We start from the raw sequence: 22,767 nt of genomic DNA, 5'->3' as shown, positions 1-22,767 counted from the left end.
TTTATTTATTTACATTTTTTCTAGACCAATCTGGTTTCTTATTCTTTAATTATAAAGTCAATTAGAGGTTTGAAATCCCTGCAAATCATCAGATTGACGTCCTTCGATCTTACAAAACTGTGAAGCATAAGGTGAATTGAGGGAGGTGGATAACCTTGCGAGATTGGCGAGACTGAGGTCGAATTCTTCGAAACCTACGAAATTCGTCGACACTTGGGTCTTCAAAATCGCGTTCCCAGACTTTGGAATAAATGGTTGAGGACCGGCTTCTTTGGTTTTGCTCTTTATCGCTCTTGACTTTTTTTTTTTTGATCCCAAAGAAATGAAACTTGATGTGGGTTCATTTCCATGAAATATATATGTATGTATATATTTAATTCGTGATAATAATTTTAAATAAAAATTTGAAAATTTTATTTAGAATTCAAGACTGAAATTTTCAAACTTCAATACCGTTAAGAATATATTTTAGATAGTACATCTGTTACTGGTATAAATTTCTTTAGATGAATTTATTGTTAGTAATATTAGTAATAAAATTGAACGAGAGTTTTAAACGTTTGTACATGAGAATATATAAATAGAACCAACCGTAAGCAAGGACGAGTTTCTTTTGTTCTAAAAGAAGTGGTGTATCACGTCTTATAACTTCCCATCTTTTCATTTTAGACTTTCTTAAGTCTACACTTTAATTATTCATTCACTCTTGAAACATTCAATATTCTCAGTATTCCTTTAAATAAATTTATCAATTCAATATAACCTACCCCAATGAATAACATTTAAATCTATGTCTATACAAATAAATGAAAAATTAAATTGTTTTGTATTATTAAAATGTAAAAGTCAAGATGAAGATTTTAATTTACTGACAATAGTTGATGATGAAGAAGTCAAAAGTTTATGAATAAAAATCGATTTAACAGGCGTGAATCGAAACGAATATCCGAATTCTTGGAGTAAAAGTAAATTCTCTGCGAAAGTGTGACTTTGAAAGAATTAGGCAACTCATGACTCTCCCAGTGGCCTCAACCTCCAGTTTCGTTTGATCTTTCTTTAGAATGACCGGTTTTCTTTTAACATAATTCTTTCAACGTACGATTCCATGATTTTGCTTAATCATTATCTCTTTTTCGTTAGTTTTGTTGAAGTAGGTAACAGAAAAAAATAACCAATCGTGTACATGTATCAGATAATAGAATGTTTAACTGATATAAGTTATGTGTGTAGGCAGATGGTATATATGTGTATATGATTCTATGCGAAATAGAGATAGATGAGGATTAAGAGTAGGAATGAAGAGACATAGAATCGATTACGCGTGCCATTGACCAATCCCTGCGTCGTTTCCTTTGATTCAATGTCCGTTCTCACTTTCTCATCCGTTTATACTAACACATTCTGACATCTTTCCCCATTTATACATTTAAATATATTTATTTAAAATTTAATAATTAATTTATTACAATGATATGTTGATTTATTTTCATGATGAATTTTCTATTAGTAGCTCATTATGATAAATATTTATTATTAAATTTCAAAATAAATGTAATATATGTGCAATTAATAATGAAGTCGACATTTATTTGAGCTTGAAAATAGAATGAGATATAATCAAAAGGAGAAAATCGATTGTTACGAGGTCGTATTGTCGATGAATGCCCATCGAAGGAAACACGACAGGAGACCAAGGGAAACTTTTAACATCTATATATATGTATTTCTATCTTTCGACCTCGAACTCTCTCAAGAACAAAATTCCCTGTCTAACTTGAAAACTTTCCCAGATGTTATTCCCCCCGAGTCTCTTCTCTTCTCACCCTACGACTTTATAGCAAATATTTTATTATTTTATCTGAAGGGTTGATTTTTATTTTTTTTTATTTTGCTCTCATGCTCTCTCATAGTTCACATCACTTGATGCATTGTGTTTCCGGGCCAAACTCAACTCTCTGAGGTCTAAAGGAACCAGTTTGACGTACCTGAATGTGAATCATCGTCATGGTCGCACGGGTACGCCATTGGGTTGAGTTTGCTTGGGAATTAGTTCTGATTTAAAGATCCTTCTTTATCATTTACATTTACAACACTATTTCTCGTTTATTTTAATCATTTCGTGTTTTCAAATTAAATAGAAAAAAAAATTTTCTTGCTATCATGTTGACGATCAATCAAGTTTTCATCTGCGTCAATTGTTATTTTCAATAATAGATTCAGTGTAAATTTCCAATCATTACTTAAATAGCTATATATTCTCTAACATCGCGCATACTCGAGTTATCGATCGCACTTCCGTCTAGATTTTCTCGGTGACTGCAGGGAATTCTCAGTTACTTAAAAACGCCCTTGACCAATCAAAAAAAAAGCATGTAATAAATTCCATTCGATCATTTCAGGGCATTCACATTTATTTGTTAATACATAAAAACACATGTAAATATTTATCTATTAGCTTTTATGATAATTTATCATTACTGTTGGAAATGTTTCGAAGTGGTTGTAATCAAGTTCACTGGCCCACGCGGAAGAAATCCAACTAAAGCAGTAAAGTAGTTGAAATTACGGACGTCCTGATTTTCTACGTCATGGCCACGTGGACGCACGTTGTGCGTTGTGCAAAAAAAAAAAATTGATGTCAACTCACAGCACTTGTTTTTTTTTCTGTAAATTACTATTCCTTTATTTTTCCTAACTACGTGTATGTACAAGTAATTTACACATGCAATTAGCCAGCTTCTCATTTTAATTCTTCATGTTAATGGCGGCCAAATTACATCACGTGTCTCCAGAAAACTGATCATCATGACCTATGATAAACTCTATTTTCTATTTCTATCCCATGATGATGTGAAATATTAAAATAAAATTTTAATTTCAATAATTGCTAATTAATTTTCACTATGATTACGATTAAATAATATTATGAAATAAATTTCTCTTATAAATATTAGAATGATAATTGGAGCAGATTTTATATGTAAGTTATTCAAATGTGTTATTTTCTATTGTCGATATAACGGCTTCTAATGAATTTGATACGCTGTTCCATTATGAGGATGTGCCTAGTTGTTGGATATTTTAAAGTGTATGTGCTCGATCGTACTCGATTTTTCTCCCTCTGATTCTCCTCTTCGCGTCTCTCTATTCCTTCTTTTGCTCCGTCTCGTTTTATACCGGAAGTAATAATGAGCTTCTCTGTCACCAGACTGTGACTGTACTCACTTAACTTCCAGCACATTTTTCTCGAAATATTCACGTTCTCTATTAAACTTTGTATATGTGTAGACATTAATGTACTTTGTATACAAAGATCTTTCTTTTTTTTTTTTGTTCAAATAATTAAATATCCAGTACATTTGTTACAATTCTCAAGTGATACGTAAGCAGAATGACATGTTGCTTGTGTTTTAAAGACAATTTAACGTCTTCTGAAACAGTTGAAAAAGCCGGTAAACTGTCATAAGTGTCGAGGGAAAAATAAGGAAGGCATTAAAAGAAAAAAAAATAAAAGATTTGGATATGTGTCGAGTAAATATCTTGTGTCTCCTTCATGTTCACGAATTTAGTGGCAACGACACATGGCGATGTGATGTTTTGTGTTAGCTTCTCTTTTATTCTTTAGTCTCTTTACTTTTTCGTTGAGCTTCTTTCGTTTGCCGCAGTATCCCTGAGGGAAAAGAAATAATGAATGAGATGAAGAGAAGCCAGTGCATCTCTTTGCTTACTGTTAGCGAAATTTCAAGTCATCCATTTTTCTTACAAAACTCTTGTATACATTTTTAGTAATAAAGTGGTGATACTTTCTCTTCTTTTCTCATCTACCCTTCTTTCTTTTTTTTTTGAAGATACATAAAAATATCTTTACAACTAAAAAATGATATTCTCACGAACCTGTGAACGATCTTCAAAACGTAATTGATGAAACTCTACTGTTGTCAATGTACAACTGCGTTGCATGTCAACCGCAGGGTCAACCGCAAAATTAAAAAATTTCCAAGGAAGAAGGAGGAGCTTCGTTGTACAGTAATGCTTATTTTTTTATGTGTACATACATGTATATATATAAAGTTTTTTCTTTCAATATTGGCAGTCTCACAGTGTACGTATGTATATACATGTATTCTCTCTTTCTTCTGCCTCCACATCCTCGCTTTCTATTTGGAGCTGAGCACCCAAAGAACACAAAAGAAGACGGTTATTCAGACGTTGAAATATATGTACATGCCTACGAAAACTGTAATTTTCCACACATTCATCGTTACAATTTTAAAAGAATTCCTCCAATCGATTGAAACTTTATTCAATATTACTCTGAGAAAATATTATCTTTACATAAGTATAATTTTTATTGCCATTGTATAATTCTTTCTTTAAAATTTTTGTGAAAAAAATTTTGATATTCTCTTTTTTTTTTAGCATCCAACATAAACAATTTAATTCTTTCTTAACATAACTGACTAAATGAAAAGTTGATTCTTTCTATCGGTCAATTTGACACACATACATTTTTTCTGCTTACGTAAATTGAGGATTTCGATAAGCATGTCTACTTGTATATCGCGGTTAGTGCCAATTTGCTGGTAATATACTAGCGGAAATTTTTACATTCATTTACGACGCATTTGCTGTTTTTTTTTCTCTCTCTTCACCCAACAATCATTTTGAGAGCTATCCATTAAGTGTTGATACGTTAAATGATTGAAGAATGTTCTGGAGAATCTTCGTGACGATATGTGGAACACGTAGTAGTAGTACCTAAACGTGAAGACGAGAGTTCCTGTTGGAGTAGCTATACAGTGTGCAGACAAGTAAAGCTATGGCAGTGGTTGGCGCCTTTTGTTGGCCTCTAAGAGCAGCTGCCGCCGATTCCAGGGGGCCTTTCCGTTCTCATGCTCTCGGAACTCGATCGACCCTCGAGCCTCTTCTCTTCCTCTCTTTCTCTCTCTATCACTCCTTCTTCTTCTCTTTCCTCTAACACACTCTGTAATATATATGTAATATATATTGAACGAGTCAACAAAAATAAAGAGGCAATGAGAGAGAGAAAAGGATGCGAATTGAATTCAGGAGAGAGCCCGCCCAGGATTTTTGCAGGATGCCAGGAGAGAGAAAGAGAGAGAGAGAGAGAGAAAACCACAAATGGACGGTTAAGAATGTTGAATCCTCGCCTAGCAGCTGTTTAAAATCTAAAATTCATTTTTTTCTTTTTTCTTCCATTTTTTCTACTCTCTCCTTATCCTGCTGCAGCCCATTATTGTAATTATTTTATTTACTATGTAAAGTGTTTCTACATTAGAGGTTCCACGTAGTTATATAGACATTCTTAGGTCGTGTTATTCTATCTATTATCTAGGATTTTCGACCCGGATAAGCATCCAAAATCCTCGTGTAATATCCGTTTTAAATTTTCCATTTTCGGAGTTTAAATTGTTTGAATAATTTTTATCTACTATATACATAATATTTATTGAAATTTTTCTACTTGGTTTGTCATGAAAATTGAGTTGCACCGCTTGCGTATAAATAAACTAATCTATATATTTTAATGTAAGAAATCAAATGAGATTTAATCAACGCCAGTTTGGCCTCGGCCGACTAGTGTCCTTGGATCGATTAAAATGACCGCATTACATTGATTTTATTCACGAAATTAGGTATCCTTATTTTTTATAGAATATTTCTTTCGATAGCAAAATTATTTTTAGGTTTATTATTCAGAAGTTAAATTAAATACAAACGGAAAATACATATTATCTTGTAAGCAATTTCATTTTCTTAGTTTGTATTTTTATATATTTAATAAAAATATATTGTTCCCCTTATAGTTTTCATGCGGAATGTATACATGCAATTAAGTTGCACTTGGACACTTGTGTTTCATGCATGAAAGTATCAAGTAACGTTCAGATATTTTTTCCACAAGGTAGACAAAATACAAAAGGGGAAAAAGTAAATTATCCCCATTTGATTATCTAACATTTTCTATCTTAATATATTTTTATAAAATAAAATATATCTCCTCTTGTTGGAGTTTATTATCACCCACACGTAAGTTATTAACAATTAGACAATATTTTATTACAATAGCACCTAAAACAATTTCCGGAAATGGTTTTTTTTGCCGATCGATCAAATGTCAGATTCAACGTCGACAGGAAGTGGTTTCCTTTGCGGTGTTCCACCCACAGTTGACCCAAGAACATATACCTTTTTGTACGTTTTACTTCCGAACATACAGCAAGTAGGTTTCACACAAATATCTACATAAACTAAACATCAGCTAATTTTTATGACTAGTTTAATTCCAAAAATATTCATTTAACACGAAAATCATCTGCATAAATTAAATGTTTTTATATCAAAAGTTGATTAATGATTGAATACTTTTTCTTGGAAGTTATATAAATTGATTTAGACTTTATATTGTAACTTATTAGTACAACTTGACCTTTATCATAAATGACATAATTATAATTAAGGATATGACATTACTTAGATGAATGAATCGGTGAGAAAATAAAGAACATAGTTCAAACTTCGTTGTGGTTGGTAGTGCGTATCCTAGGTCAAGACTCGTGTCTGTCAATGGCCGTGTCTTGCTACTTATATTTCTTATGACGATCCTTGAGTAGGAAGTGTCTATGCATTAAACACACACACATACATAGATGTAGACACTTTAAAATCAGCAATGTATAATTCATTAAATACAATCTAGAAAACACGAATGATAAATAGAAGAAAAGAAACATTGAAGCTCGTTAATTTTTCCATTTTCCTTGAAACTTCTAGAAAGTTCAGATCATTGTTTGACTTTGGTGATGGGTTTTGGCGTTAATTTACAGCTTAAAGATAGTGGGCTTAGACTTGAAGATTCATAGAAATGACTGCAACATTCCCTGGCACCTGTCTTTAAATTCTTGCTTGACCTCTTCTCCTCTCGCCTCGTCATCAACTTCTAAGCGCCGCGTTTTTTCGCTCGCTCACTCTCGATCTCGATGGAGTAAAAGTAAAGACGGCAGTGACCGTCACAAAGTTGAGGTTGGTGCTGCAGGAATAAGGAGAGAAGAGAAAGAAGCACAAGAGTGGGGAGAGAATCCTTTTCTTCAGGTGCTCCTTTGCCTTGAAATTTGTCCGATTATCTTTCTTCACTTTCAACATCTTGACAACTTGAATCAACTTTGAAATGTATATACGTAGGCACGTGAGAAAAAAAACCACCAAATTTACATGAAACATATTTGAATGATTAAAGTAATTATATTCTGGTATATATGTTATTTAATGGCTATTTAATTATCAACAATTGAACCTATGCTGTTATTGATTGATAGCTTGTGGGTTATCATTACATTAATAAATAGAAAGTAGATGATTGATTACAGATAATTGGAAAATTGGATATTAATTACTAATTCTTAATTAACTTCATAGAAACACTAAGTTTTGATAGAAATATATTTAAATAAACATGATGATTAATTAGTGATGTAACAGATAATCTTGATTAATTTAATTATTTATTTAAAGTATTATATATTTGAAAAAAATAATAATGGTGATAATATCTTGAAGGAAGAAAGGGAGAGCGATGATGAAATTGCTTGTTTTCTCTCACGTAATCTATCTCTTGGAATTTATTAAGAAAAAAAATCAGTTTGGTGAATGTAAACTCAGAGTCTTACAATCAACCTCCGGAGTTAACCAGCAAAATAACCATGCAAATAGCCCAACAATCATGACACTGACCTACTTCCGCTTTAATGTAGGACCTCAAGAAACAGCTTATTTTTCCAGACTGTTCAATTTATAACGCTTTTTATTTAAATTGTACTTTTTTTTTACTTTTTATTCTTTGCTTTTTACATAATATTTTTTTCTGTTTCAAAATACGCCAATATATAACGAATAAATGTCGAACCTGACGACCTCGTAATTCAACATATTTATCGGTTTATTTTTATTTCTATTTTTCTCAGAGGAAAATAAATATGTTAAATAATTGATTTGATTCAGATTATATATTATTAATAATCACAAATATATGATTTCATTTCAAGAGTCTCAATAAATACATGTTAGTTCAGTTACACCAGCAAAACGATCAATTGAATTTACTTTTGATAATATATTCTGTTTACTGATTACAATATTTACCAATTTGTGTAACTTGCGGTTAGTTTACAATCGTCACGAAATATTTATTACAAATATTTATGAATTTACATATCTTGATAAAAAAAAATGAAAATTAATACTTTCACGAATATTTTGCAATTATTTTCCCATGGAGTAGAATTTGGAAGATTTTCTCCCGATAATCTGTGCAAGACTTCTTATTTGAGATTGGTCTAATGAGCGATAGGCCAAGTAAAAAAGTTCACAGCCTCAATTTAACTCTAAGTAATACACTAACGATGTTATGTCAATCGACGAGAGTTACGCCATTCTAACGATACTAAAAACACATAAGACTTGTAAGTGTAATGAAGTTTTGTTATATCGTATGTTTCATTGCGTTATAAGTATTGCTATACATACTAGTTAGCTAGCTGTTTGCTCTCATTTACTTGTCTTTTAGCGATATATATATATATATGCTAACAAAATTACTAGGACACGCTATCGCTACTATGTTGACGATAATAACCAACAACGAGAATTGTCTGATTGTACCTTTGTTTCTTCCACGAACGGATTACTTTTACTCTGCCTGCATAATCGAGATAATATGGAATTTGGTCATTGCCAATTTTTCATAACTATTTTCAGAGTAAAATACAGTATTTAAGATCGTTAGTTGAAGGATTTTTTTATCATACGTTAATTTCAATGATAAGGAATTGATTGAAATGATTTGGATATTGCGAATAATTTTGCAATAATGTAGAAATAATTGTATAATTTTTGCAATAAAATAATAAAATACATTGTATTGAAAAGCCTCATCCGTAACAATTGTCTGATGCAAGGAAATAGACCCTTTTCAGGACAATTATAAAAACTAATTTCACAATTGACGGTGCACGTTTCAAGGACTCGTCACGCCTATTTCCTTATCATTCTACTCGTTGAGCACGTGTTTTTTTCATGTCCGAGAAAGTTATATATACCAGATGACTGTATAAGGTATCGGTGTAAAGTGAATATTATAAATTCACCGTAATCCTTACGTGTGTATCGTCAATAATAATAATCTTTCAACATAAATTAGCGAATAAATTAAAAAACAAATAATAAACTTTTGACTTATAAAATGGAAAAATATGTGAAAAGGCCTGTGAACTCAATTAAAAAATTTTTTTTACTAAACGACGTCTCAAGACTTGGCAAGATGCGTAGACAAAGAGTCTCAGAGGTTCTCAATCATTGACCATAAATCTGGAAGCAGATTGACTCAATCTTTGTTTGAGGACCACTCGCTTGCCTTGAGACAAAGCCAGAGTTTGTGTTCTCTGCAGTCTCATCGTTTCCTTTGCTTTTTCTCTCCCTCACTGCTCTCTATTATTAAGGTTTTTTTTGCTATTTATTTGTGTCTGATGCTCTGTTGGGTAGTTTGTGTTCTAGGGCGATTTTTTTTGTCTCCTTTCTTTGCTTATTTCTTTATACCTTTCTTTATCTCATTCGTCTGGCTCTCCACCTCCTGTGCGTGAACCTCACGAAGGAGTCGACGTCCTTCCGAAACACCGACAGGGTTTACATCTTCCGACAGGTGCGCGCCGTGCGTATTTCCAATTTAGCGTGGGAGAAAACAGCCAATCATTCATCTTTATTGCAAATTATCTCAATGTAATTTTGATTAAAAAAAAACATAATATTAAATTAATAAAAATAAACAACTTATTTATGATGATGTTATTAAAACGAAAAATATTATTTTGAAGTTCACTCATGATGACTAGGAGAATAAAAAATGTTCATTTATTGCAACAATGATAATAAAATGAGGGTCATTGAAAAAATTGATGACACAATTACCTCAATATTCATTTGGCAAAAAATAAATGAACAGTTTCAGTGTGACGTTAAGAGTAATATCAGAGATATAATTAGGAAAAATGGATGAATTCAATATTGATGATGGACATATTTCGAAGCAGATATAGCACACGGGTTGACGAGTAACTTAATCATTTGGTATAACAAGACAAAAATTTTATGGAGAAAGTCTTGAGTATATTGGCGCCGATATATCCGCACTCGTTTTGGGTTTGAGAGAAATCGGGCGCCGGTTCTTTCGTAGGTATTCATCACATATGTATATATGATGTATATGTTTTTTATTTGTCAGTGAATTTAATTCAAACTTCGAAATCTCAGTCCGCATTTACCTAAGATGACTTATTGGCATTTGGAGGATCATTTTACAAAAATAAAATTTAAAAATAAAACAGATCTACTACTAGCGCCTACTATATTCTGTATAAATAAATGTGCATGTATAGTCATAATATATACACACATGTTCGACTCACAATTCATTGGACTTAAAAAGGTCGAAACCGTCTCTGAGAATTAGGAATTGACCCATGAAATACCTTTTCTTTCTCCATGTCTACCTGGATGACCGAATTTCGCAAAGAAAGACGTTGCCACGTCCACAGTAAATTAGCTCAGATATTTATGACTTTTTATAGACGTAATTTCAATCAAACAAAAAATTATTGCTGTGAAATACCAAATTTATACAGCAAAAAAAATTATTTATTTATTTATTTATTTTTAATTAATAATCTAAAAAAGGAATATTTGTATTCACTTCTTTTTCTTAATTTTTTTTTTAATTAAAAAGCTCGTATATTATCGACATGTGAATGTGATGTCAGTGTGAAGAAAAACGGAAGAGACTGGCGGCGCGTGCGTTGAATTTGAAAAGCGCGCATGTTTACGAGCCACAGAAGTGGACGTAAAGTACAACGTAGAAACAAAGTGAGACAAAAGGAGATAAAAATGATAGCAACCACATAGACGTATCTATCACTTTCCCAATCTTTTTTTTTTTTTTTCTTTAAATAACGATCTAGACAAAAAAAAATGATCATGATGATCGTGGTAAGAAGGCTAAACATTACGATGATGAAAAATGATCGAAGGAAAGCTAACAAAGACAAATCGAGCATGAATTCAAGTATTTTAAAAGCAACAGAGAAAGATCTTTAGAAGTGTGGCATCTTCGTTCGCAATACAAGACTCGACCCCGTTTCTTGGAAGAATCTTCCAAGATTTTTTTTTTTTTTTTTCACTAAACCTCCACTCTGTGCTTCCAACTATACCTTAGTCTTCCTCTCTTCCTTTTCATCTTTCTACTCCTTCAATTCTCTTTCTCTTTTTACTCATTCTCTGTTGAGAGCGAGAGTTGCAGATTCAACTGCAGTTCACCTGCTTGTAAATTCCATGAATCTTTTTATTATAATTTTTATCCAAATTGAATATTCAATTAATCTGGAAAAAAGTATCAGCTAAATTTTCAAATGACTTTCGATTAAAAAAATTTTTATCTTTTTAATACATTTGGTATCAACCACATCAATATCACTCAATTTTTTTGTCGACATTTTTTTTCTGTTTGCCATCAAAGTTTTATGTACTCCAAAAATAACAGTTGACACTCATAAAATACTGATGATCAAATGGATTAATAAATTAATTAGTCGGTGAAATAATCAAATGAATGAGTTACAAATTATTGCTCCTTTTTTCGGATGAAATTTATTTCATAAGATCATGATAGAATTTACATCAAGGTCTACTGCTCGAAGATTACTTTAAATTTGGGATCCGTAAATTCTTTTCTGATTACTCATAGGTTAGAATAAAGAGTTCTTTGTTGATATACTTAAAAGAATGAAGTAGATGTCACCAATGATTTAGAGAAAACAGAATATAAAGTTGAGAACTACTGCGACATCGAATCGTTGAACTACGGAGTGGTTCAGTGGCTCCAAGGCCGGCGGAAACTACGGGTGGGATGTGCGACCGACAACGAGGGCCCCTCTTCCACGCGCCGGGAGTGCAGTTTGCCACCGCGAGGTCGGCTACACGCTAAGAATTAACCTCCTACTCAGATTTTGCACAAAAAAAAAAATTTTCCTCAATTTCCAAACCATATGAGGTATGAAATCAACCAACGAGTCTTTTTATCTTGGTATTCCTTCACAGTTGAATGGTAAATATTAGTTGTGAAAAATGAAGAGGAAATTAAAGGAACGAGGACACTTGACGGAAAAGAGAAAAAATTAATGAGTCGTGATATTGCAAGAAAAATTATTTTTCAGATGAGACAACCAAGAATAAATGACAATGAAAAAGACATTGCTCTGCGTAATTTGCGCTCCAACTTTTGCTATGTAGTTTGGTGCATGCAGAAATATATCACTTGCATTTTTTCATCATGATGGAATTATATTACAACCAACTTTATTCATAAAAAAATATATATTTATTCCTATTTATGTTAAATATTATATTAATTTATTAATTAATATAATATTTGTATTTAAATAGAAGTAAAATCAATATTAAAAATTTTTTTTTATTCCAAAAATTATAGATTCATTTTGAAAAAATTTTGAATGATAGTTTAGTAACCCTCCATTAATCTTAAAACATTAAATTAGATGATTTAGCAACATTTTATCTTCTGTAAAAAGATATATCTCGATTACTTTGTCTGAATAGTTGTTTCAGGAAATAACCATGTTCTGCGAATCAATTGACACATACTGTTTCGAGAATCGATATGTATAGATTTAAACATGGTACACGTGTATTTAATATATTTTTTGTCCCAAGTTATTACTAAAGGGGCTTCTCCTCAAGTGAAAAATTTCGTAAGATTTATTATGTATATAGAAACTTATATATATTCAAGGATAAACTTGAATCTCCTCAAGATTTCGCCACTTCTCTTGGGCGGTTTGTGGGGCCTTTCACGATCAATCTCGTCGTTATTTCCTCGTCGCGAAAACCCACCTACCTTTGTCCGCCAACTCTGTAATCCTAATCAAATTCCTTCAGTGAAAACTCTAGTTCACCTATTATTTCGTGAATATATTACACTCGGCAAATCTCCCTTTCCAACTAGGAAGCATATACTCCGAAAGCAAATCAATCATTTTATTATCATACATTCCAATTCAAATGTTTATTATTATCAATAATAACCACACATTGATTCAAGTTATAAATAAAACAATATTACGAGGAATAATATTTTTAAATAAAAAATGTACAAGTTGTTAATTCAATAGTTTCACAAAACATTACTACACTTTTAGCATAACATTATTAACACATAACATTGAAATAATAAAAATATTTTTGGTAATAATAATCACGTAGTAAAAATTAAAAAAAAAACAAACCAACGGGTATTAATATGTGAAACATGGAAAATTGAAGGTTACAAAAACAATGATGGTAAAAATGAAAATAATTTTTTTATGAATTTTTTACGCAAGATCATTAGAGTTGAACATTAGCTTTCACATTTGAAATTTTTCTGACCGATGAATCACGCGAATATTATTGTTACCTACCGCAGAGCAGAGAGTTAGGAGTCCATAAAAAGAAATAAAACATTCATTTCAACAAGTAGATTGTATGTGTTGATCTGAGAATTACTTAATTTGTAGATAGAAATAAAAAATATTGCCCACATGTATATTAGTAGCTTATAAACGAAAAAAAAAAGGAAAAATATGCATAAGTATAAACTAGATATGCACATGAGGACGATGAAAACATATTTCTACCACAGTCAAACCATTGGATGTAATATATAAGGTTGTAGAACCCACTCTCCCGCACATAAATCCAACAGGCTCAGTTCTGACACGCGCAGGTCGAAAATTAAACGCGATTATATCACGTGTGATTTCTTAATCGTATCCCAATAAGTACATTCGTTGTAATAAAGTGTAGATATGATGAACGTTATCATCAGCACTATATCATATGTATAAGCACGCGATATTTTTTTTTTCAATATTATTGTCAGCTGAGTTTTTATCAAATTTTATTTCTCATCATTTCTCTAAGTGTAATAGAAGATATTATTTACACTCATTTATTATTGATGTCATCATTTTTGGAACATAAATTAACCTCGAGTATATTATTAGTGTTTATCGTCGCGGTATTTTTCTATTTAATTATGTAGATGAATAATAATTTGATAGTAAGCAGACCGTTTTAATTATTTTCAATCCGAGTTGAATTTTTTTTTCTTTAATTAGATTGGTTTAATATTACGAACAATTGTTATGTTTCCATTATTTTCAGAGCAAAAAAAAACCAACTTGAAATGTTTATTTTAATAAAATGATTACATTAATAGTAAATATGGAAAAATATATACTAGTTGTATCTAAATTTCTCATCAACTGTTCCAAGTTTTTTTAGCTAATGAATTTAAAATCAATTAAAAATTAATTAAAATAAACAATAAATTGAATGAACAAATTGTGTAAATATAAAAAAATAGTCAAAGTTTTTTGTCATTAATTTTTGATGATGTATGATGAAAAAAAAGCATGTCACTAATGAGAATCTAGAGGTAGGGAGTTTCTTTATTTGCGTCGCGCGCCAAAAACTGGACAGAGATTTTGTCTGGATCCAGGGCGGTTGGAATACCACAGGAGCGCGGATCTCTTAATGGTGCGTGTGGTTCGGGTTCTCTTTCTCGCCGTGAACGACGTCGACGCCCGCTCTGTCGTTCCTACTGGAGAGTTCCCATGGAAACCATTGGCGTACAACGTGCTAATCCGGTTCTTCAACATCGTATAACAAAGTCTTGGCAGCAATCTCAAGTATTATATAGAATAGTTATTTTCATTTTTATTTTCACGTTGATCTTCAAGAATCTTCTTAATTTATCAATTCACATTCGAGTATTCTGCATAATTGTTTTAATAATTGCTTTAGAGTCTCACCAACTTGTCATTTCATCGTTATCTCAATCCGTTCTTTTATATGCTTTATTGGATTTTATCTTTTTTTTTCATCTCTTTTGCTCCAATACACATACACATATATTTTCATGCCATATATAAAAGTGAACCAGAGATAAGAATGGTAATAAAAATGAAAATCAAAAGATTAAAAAGTGCCGACAAACTTCCTGGGTTTTGGAGAATATCCAAAGGCATTTTTCATCATATTACCATGATTTCAATTATATGCCATACCGTGATTGAAATATTTATTCAAAAATCACGTCCAAAAAATAAATCAATGTCGAATATTATTCCCAACTACTTCCAAATATTTTGGTAAAAAATATAAAATTATTTAGAAAAGAAAAATATTAGTCATGGATGAATTCTTTATGAGATAATCTTTCATTGATGTTTAATTGAGTTGTTGAAAAAAAATTATTGTCTGAATAAATAATTGAGGGTAAGTCTCATGAATCAATCGTTAAACAAAGCTGCCGTCAGCATTTTATGTCAAGACAAATCGATAACGCGGACACGTAACGTAGACAAATATCCACGTGGATAAAAAAAAGGCTTTTCAACGTGTTAAATAGTAAATTAAAACAAAAATAAAAAGTAAACGAATCGTATTTTAAACGCATATTGATTAATTTACTATGTATAACTATAATTTTTTTTCACCGTGTGATTTGATTAATTTAATTTTAAATTGATTCTACAGCATACATAATTTTACTGGTCGTAAAAGTATCAGACTATGTATTTGAATGAATGGATTATTCCAATCGGATTTGTGAAGCACTACGACACTCTGTCTACGTAGTCGAGGCCATTGATAAAACTTTGCCAATGCTTGTTGATATTGCTAACATTGTAAATCTATAGACGATGGAGATCTTGATAAGTTTCTCACATCTCATGTTGATTTAATGACAATCATTTTTTTTGCACTATTTTTTATCGTCGTTTCTTTCACAAGTTTTTTCATTCAAATTTATTTCGGACATTTAATATCTAATTACACACAAGTGTAAAAATTCGAGATAATTGCAACGAGATTTTTTGCTTACATAAACCTGATTAACATTAAACATTGTTAAGAAGCCTATCGATGACGTTGTCAGCTTGGTTTGTTACTCAATGAGTTAAGTGTAGATATATATGTACGTGGATATTATACAGCGGCGAAAGCGTTCAACGTGCGTAACGGACGTGTAGATACCAGAGCACCAGTAGCAACAGTAATACAGTTCTCTGTACCAGTGTCCCCACGCCTCTTTCACGTGTGGGTCGCATACGTCATGAACACCCATATAAATCTCGAAACATTTTCACTCTTTTAAATAATTTCAAATTAACTCGTTTGCATATAATCTAGTCACTCCTGTCCTTCATTTGGCAAACATGGGAAATTTTTATTTAGATTTTCATTTTCTGCACCCACATATTTTCTCCATTTCTATCCATCTAAAGTTTCATTTTAATTAAAGGTTTGAATAGATATTTGAAAAAAAATATATACGAGACGAAAGCGAGAAAAAATTTAAATAAATTTTATTTCTTGAGTGTAAAATAAATAATACAAAATTTATAAAATATTAATATTTTATTTATTTATGAACCGACTGATAAATGGGGTTAATAGAGTAGGTATTGAAAATTACACGACATTAAATTTAAAAAGAGCTGAAAATTTTCTTGGTAATCTGTTTAATGATTTAAATTTATTTTAAATAAATTCTATACATGTGATAGATTCGAATTAAAATACTAAACACATTGCTGTGTTGTCGAGACAGTTTTCAAGGAATTGCAATTTATAAGTCGCCCATTGTTAATGACACGAATATTTTATTGATTAGATTTTAATTACATGATCATAGATATATTAAAATGTCATCAAATAAATCTAAAAGAGTCAATAGGTATTAATAAAATAAATTGCATCAACTACGGTCGATTTTATAGTAAATAAATTATTGGCTAAAGAAAATCATATCGATCATTTATCAGATTAAACTTTTGCAATAATTGCTGGTTTGAGAGTTCACCAACATAAATGTAATTTATTAAAACAATTTTTCTTGAACAACATCAAAGAAAATACACTTTGTTGAGTACCAAGCGTGGTTTTACACGATTAATATGTCCTGAGTGCCAGATCGGTGAGTCAACATACTCGAGACTTGGCCTAAGTCTAACCGGTCGTCGATTCTGTCTCTCATTTTCTCGTATATACACGTGGTAACGTACTTGAAGTTAGTTGTATTGTATATATCTTTCGACCAACGCGACGGAATCGCAACGGACGCAGCTGTCGCGACTAACTTGCTGCGAATTAAAACGAGCATTTGGTATGGTATATACTGAAAAGAAAATATATATCTATATATATATAGAAAATAAAAGAAAAAAAAAAGTATAATGGGGAAACAAAAGAGAAAAGAGAGAGTGGAAACAACAAGGGAAGAAAAAGATGAAGAGAATGGTGAACGAGAGGTGGAGGCCTCGGGTGTTTGTGTGGCCTCGAATTTCATCTGCGTCGTTGCTTTTTGGTTTCCAAAAGACCCTAGAGTCTCAAATCCTCACTGAGGACTTAAAATGGGGGATCATTGTGCGATGAAGAACTTGCTTAAAGAAACAGAGAGACTCCAAAATCTTCTAGATCGCCTTCAGGGGTAGTGAAGATCGTCTGGACATTTTTTATTCTTCATTTCTTTATATAAATTCTAATCTTTCTTCTCAATTTATCTTTATTGTTACTTAAAAAACTCAGAGGTACATTTTTTTCTTCCTTTTCTTTGCTACTTTTTTTTTTTTTGCCAGAAAAAAAAATATTACTCCAAAGAGAATTATCACAATGATTTGAATCTTTCTTCCTGGTTTGTGAAAGTTACGAAACAGCGATAATAGAAATTTCCGGTCAACTTGGGGCATTTGTATAGTGACTCAACACATAGCAGTGTGAGGAGAGTTGTAATGTAAGAAAAAAAAACACGTGAGAGTCGAGCAAAAGGCTTGTGAGAAGGTGGGTAGCTGTGTTGTTAATACAATAAAACTTACTGACAATGAGTAGTTTGGTCCATTGTCAATTTACATTTGCATTAACAACTGAACTTTATTCATACATTACAAACCATTTATAAAACTCAATTAAATGATTAGCAAACAGATTTCTAATCCTCTTGTTTCATCATTTGATGATGTAACTAATCAATAACCTTCTAGTTGAATTCTGAAATTATAATCTCCATGACGAATTATAATTAACTGTAACTATATAAAATATACTATTACTTTACCAAAGATTAATTTATATAATTATATCGACAACTTCTTTATTATTACAATTTCGAGAAATTTGTGTATTTCTAAAGCTTTGTATTTCTGGCTTGACAACGATAGAGATAAATTTAAATCCGTCCATCATCGATTTGAAATATATAAAATACAATAATTCATTCAGTGATTGTTATTTTGAAATAAACTAAGCTGAATGGCGTGCAAAACAGATATAAATATTTTCGTTGTAATTATTTAATTGATTACGTATGTCGTAAATTTTATTATTAAATTTTATTTTGAAATATTTCAACAATTAATCTTGCAGAAAAATACTTGAAAAGCGTTGTTAATACCGGCATAATCGTATTACTCATTCGGAACAGTTGATGATGGTCTTGAGAAGCATTAAAAAGTATATGAAAAGAGGAGTTAATATAATGATTATTAATAGATATTTATGTAACGACTATTCAATTAACCGCTCATTTATTTATTTATAGTAATTACATGTATCTATTTAAAAGTCATTTCATTGACCTGTCATAATCAATAAAAACGGGTGTGAATATGCGACAATTATGTTAATTTACCAATGCTAGCTCTCTCGGGTCAGTGCTCGGTTGATATTAATACTCTCGTTTCCTAGGCAGAAACACGTTGAAACTGTTGGGAGACCCTGCTGTGAGCTATATAGAGGACTACTGCGTATACTGGTATTGTGAGATGGTCATCGAGATGCGGATATGTTGCACGTAATTAACTACGTATGTCGAGTCGTAAACGTAGGTAGACGTACGTCCATTGGCTCCTTAACTCGGGGTGTTCATTTATCGCATCTTGTAGAGTTTGAGGTAGAGGAAGAATATGCAGTGTCAGTTGAGTTCAGTCTTAATATAGTGAGCGAACTCTCTATCATTTATTAGCTTTATTGCCATTTTCATTAAAAATTGTTCTACTGGAAAAATGCATTTTTTATCCATCTAAAAGTGTTGATGAAAAATAATGTTAATTCATTTATTGATGATGATATTTTTTATTACTTATCTATAATTAATTGGGTACATTTATTTACTTACTCATCGAAAAGCAGGAGGTTCAATTGTGTAGATGTCAGTAGAGTTCAATCTTAATATAGTGTGACCCCCACTGTCATTTGAAGTCTTGTTGAAGGAAAGAGTATGAAAGAGAAAGAGAGAAAGAGTCCAACTACTTACTTTACTTACTACTATGCGTGTAGCGAAACAAACGAACCCAGGACGCATCGATGGACGTGCGTGCATGCTCGCGTCCATTGCACTTTATCCCGTGCCCGGATATTTCAGAGACACTACGGATAAGATGGGAGTTGTGAGCGAGCAAGTAAAATCCAGGCATAGCACACACTAACTGCACCGGATTGTATGCGCACATCGCAGCGCAACGACGCACTTGTCGGATTGTGCGCGCACCACCACGAGATTGCTTGCTCGAGTGTCATCGATCTATTTGCGGAGCTGGAATTTCTGGCCTTCGCGCCAAAGACAAGAAAGATAGTAAGGGTATCAAGGAAGCATTCGATTTGGTGCCGTGAGTTATTGCTGACTGAGGAAATGATCTTCTGTAAATATAAGTACGTTACCAACGAGAAATGTCATTTTTATTCATGGCATTTTTAGCTTCTCTTTTCACTTGTCAGAATTTCAAGATATTTTTTGTTCCACCCAGATGATACTCTGATTAGGCTTTTTAGATATTAATGGTCTAGACTCCAGGGTTGGGATCGTTTTTTCCTTGAATCAGAATTTTTTGCATCATTAAATCATCGACAAAATTACCATTAAAATTAATTCACTAACAATTATTGATTATTGAACTTTTAACTGAATAAAAATAATTAAAAAACATTTTACTTCAATTTTGTCATATAAATAATAGAATATCGGTCAAATGAAAATTGTAGATCTAACTTGACTAAATTTTGCATTTAATCAATCAATTCAAGGAGACTTGAGTGAATGGATGGTTTCATAATAATATAAATTTCTAAAATTAATTACAATAAAATTTTCAAGCGTTAAAGATTTTCAAAGGTTAACGAATAAAGAATACAGAGATAATAAATATAAAAAGTTAGTTGGTATAAAAAAAAAAAAAAGTTGTAGAAGTGAATACTCAGATTATATAGCGAGAAGAGAGTGCAGAAAGAAAGAGGAGGGAATGGTTCTCTTTTATCAGGTTTGCGTGCATAGTGAAGTGGGTATGCACGTAGAAACAAGATTCTTCGAGGTCCCGTGCCGGTCGTCGCCTCCTTGGCGAGGTCACGGAAATCGATCGCACGCCTCTCTCTTTTCCTCTGCACTCCTGAATCATTTTATTTAAATTTGCCATTTAAGAAGCGTCATTCAACTCTTGAGCTCCGATCAGCATTAAAAAAGAAACTCCAAGAGCCGAGTCTTTAAACGATGAGTGAACAAAAAAAAAAAAATATCAGAAGACTCACAGCAAAAAGAAAATAAAAAAAAATTACCAGGGGATGTCTTTTGGAAAATGAATGAAAAAAAATGCAGCGGTCGTTACCATGAGGCTGTGTCATCCTTGCCGGTGCCATCGACTTTATCAGTCGGAGTTTCCTCGGATGTTAGGGAGCTGGAGAGAGTGGGGCTGGTGAACGTAAAAGGGCGAGTGGGGAATTAGAGAGTGCGGGGGATGCGCTCGTCACCACGACGGTAGTAGTGCGACGCCTGGTTTAGTAGTGGGGGACGCTCGACGCGTTCTCGGGTGCTCGTCCGATGCATTGTGGGGGTGTTGGCCTTCAACTTGACGGCGCAGTTTCACTGACCTGCCTGAGAAACTTGTACTCGCGCCGGCTCGCGGCTCGTGCCTACCACCAGAACGTCGTAAGCCTTTCATCCTTGTCTCTTTCACATTTATGCACTCCTCCCTCTCCCTCTCTTTCTCATGTCTTTATGCACACATACATACATCTAATGTATATATTGTTTTGCTGACAATTGACTACCATCTTTGCCAATAGACCTTTCAGGAAATTCAAAATTTTTCATACCTTTCTAGGGATTTGGTCAGGTAGTAGTCGTCATGATTGTAGACTTGGAATTTTGAGAGACGTGTATGTCGAATTGGGGTGTGGAAAATGATGATTGATTGTTTTTTTTATGGTTAGTTGTTATTCAATTAAGGTAGAATTTTGGAAGAGTATTTAGAAAGTTAATCCAGTAGTAGTTGAGGATTTGAAATATTGTATATATAATTTGTTCACATTGTCTATATTTGTACATCGAATATATGATTGATATTTGGTTGTAAAAATCAGAGCGGTAGGAAGACAAAGGAGATATAATACATACAGTCCAAAATGAAGCTCTGAAAAGGCTGTGGAATTTCGGTAGGCGTTCTCCATTTCAAGAGGAGCAAAATTACTAAAGTGCCGCGCACGCAGATGGCTCTTTAGTTTCTATTTCTCTTTTTCTTCATTTATTTTTCTCCTCTTACATATTTCTTTTTTCTCCAAATACTCCAAGAGTCTTTCACATCATTTCTGGTTGGATTCAACTGCCCTTTATATAGTGTGTATACTCCATGTCCATTGCACGTTTGGATCTTGTTTGTTACCGAACTTTCTGGGTGCGCAGTCATGCGAGAAATTGTTGGATATCTCTTGTTCTCGTGCAATTATTGTTTCAAGGTCTATAAAAATAACTTCTTAAATAACTTTCAACTTTTCACCCCATTGAATTTTTGTAAAAACAAATGACCGTTGTCAGGAATAAGGAAATTTTCGGTAAAGATTCAGAAAGGATAGTTACTGCATACAATATTCCATCAATCATTATGTGCATAAAGAGAAAAGGGTACAAGCGTAGAATTGAGAATAAGATGCTTTTAGAATCGTTTTACTGCTGTGTAAGGGTTGCTAGAAAATCTAGAATACTCGATTCCACGTGTCAAGAATGTTGAAGAGAGAATAAAAGAAGAAAAAAAACAACTGAAATCGATGGTACATTTCACAGCTCCATGATTATTATAGACACTTCATCCCTTTATTTTTTTTTTACACCTACTAATCTATAACATTATACTTTGGAGTATATATAACAGAGGATTGATTAAAAAAAAATTCTTACCAACGAAAGCAAGAAAAAAAAAGAAAGAAAGAATGAACAAAATTTCTTTCGATTGATAATAACTATAATTAAAATAATGAATACTGTCAGATGTTACGAAAATTCTGCAACAATTTTGGCAACAATTTGGCATTTTTTAAGAACTCCAAAAAAACTAGACAAAATAAAATGAAAAAATGAATTTCATCCAAAAACTGAAATTCGTCTCCAGTGTCGAATGAATTGAAGCATGAATCGTATGTGGGGGTTCTCGGGACGGAACTCTATCCACATCTACGGTTTCTCCAAGCGTAACATAATCAGAAGACATTGAGGACACATTGGTGAGAGTTGAGAGGACCGTTGGGTAAGACCTCTCCTTCGTTTTCGCCCTTCGTTGGTCGGTTTGCTTATGCGGACAAAGGCGAATCGTCTGACTC

The 22,767-nt window shown here is 32.3% G+C and overlaps 1 protein-coding gene across 1 annotated transcript in view; it reads left to right on the top strand.

The window, feature by feature from the left end:
• The window catches only part of LOC118069776 (RNA-binding protein MEX3B), a 35,093-nt gene that overhangs the window by 1,807 nt on the left and 10,519 nt on the right, over positions 1 to 22,767 (top strand). The gene's annotated exons all lie outside the window — the stretch shown is intronic.

Source organism: Chelonus insularis, unplaced genomic scaffold (genome assembly GCF_013357705.1).
Source record: "Chelonus insularis isolate UGA/USDA-ARS -01 unplaced genomic scaffold, ASM1335770v1 contig_42_pilon, whole genome shotgun sequence".
NCBI classification, from domain to species: Eukaryota; Metazoa; Arthropoda; class Insecta; order Hymenoptera; family Braconidae; genus Chelonus; species Chelonus insularis.
This window is presented reverse-complemented; position numbering and strand designations above follow the sequence as displayed.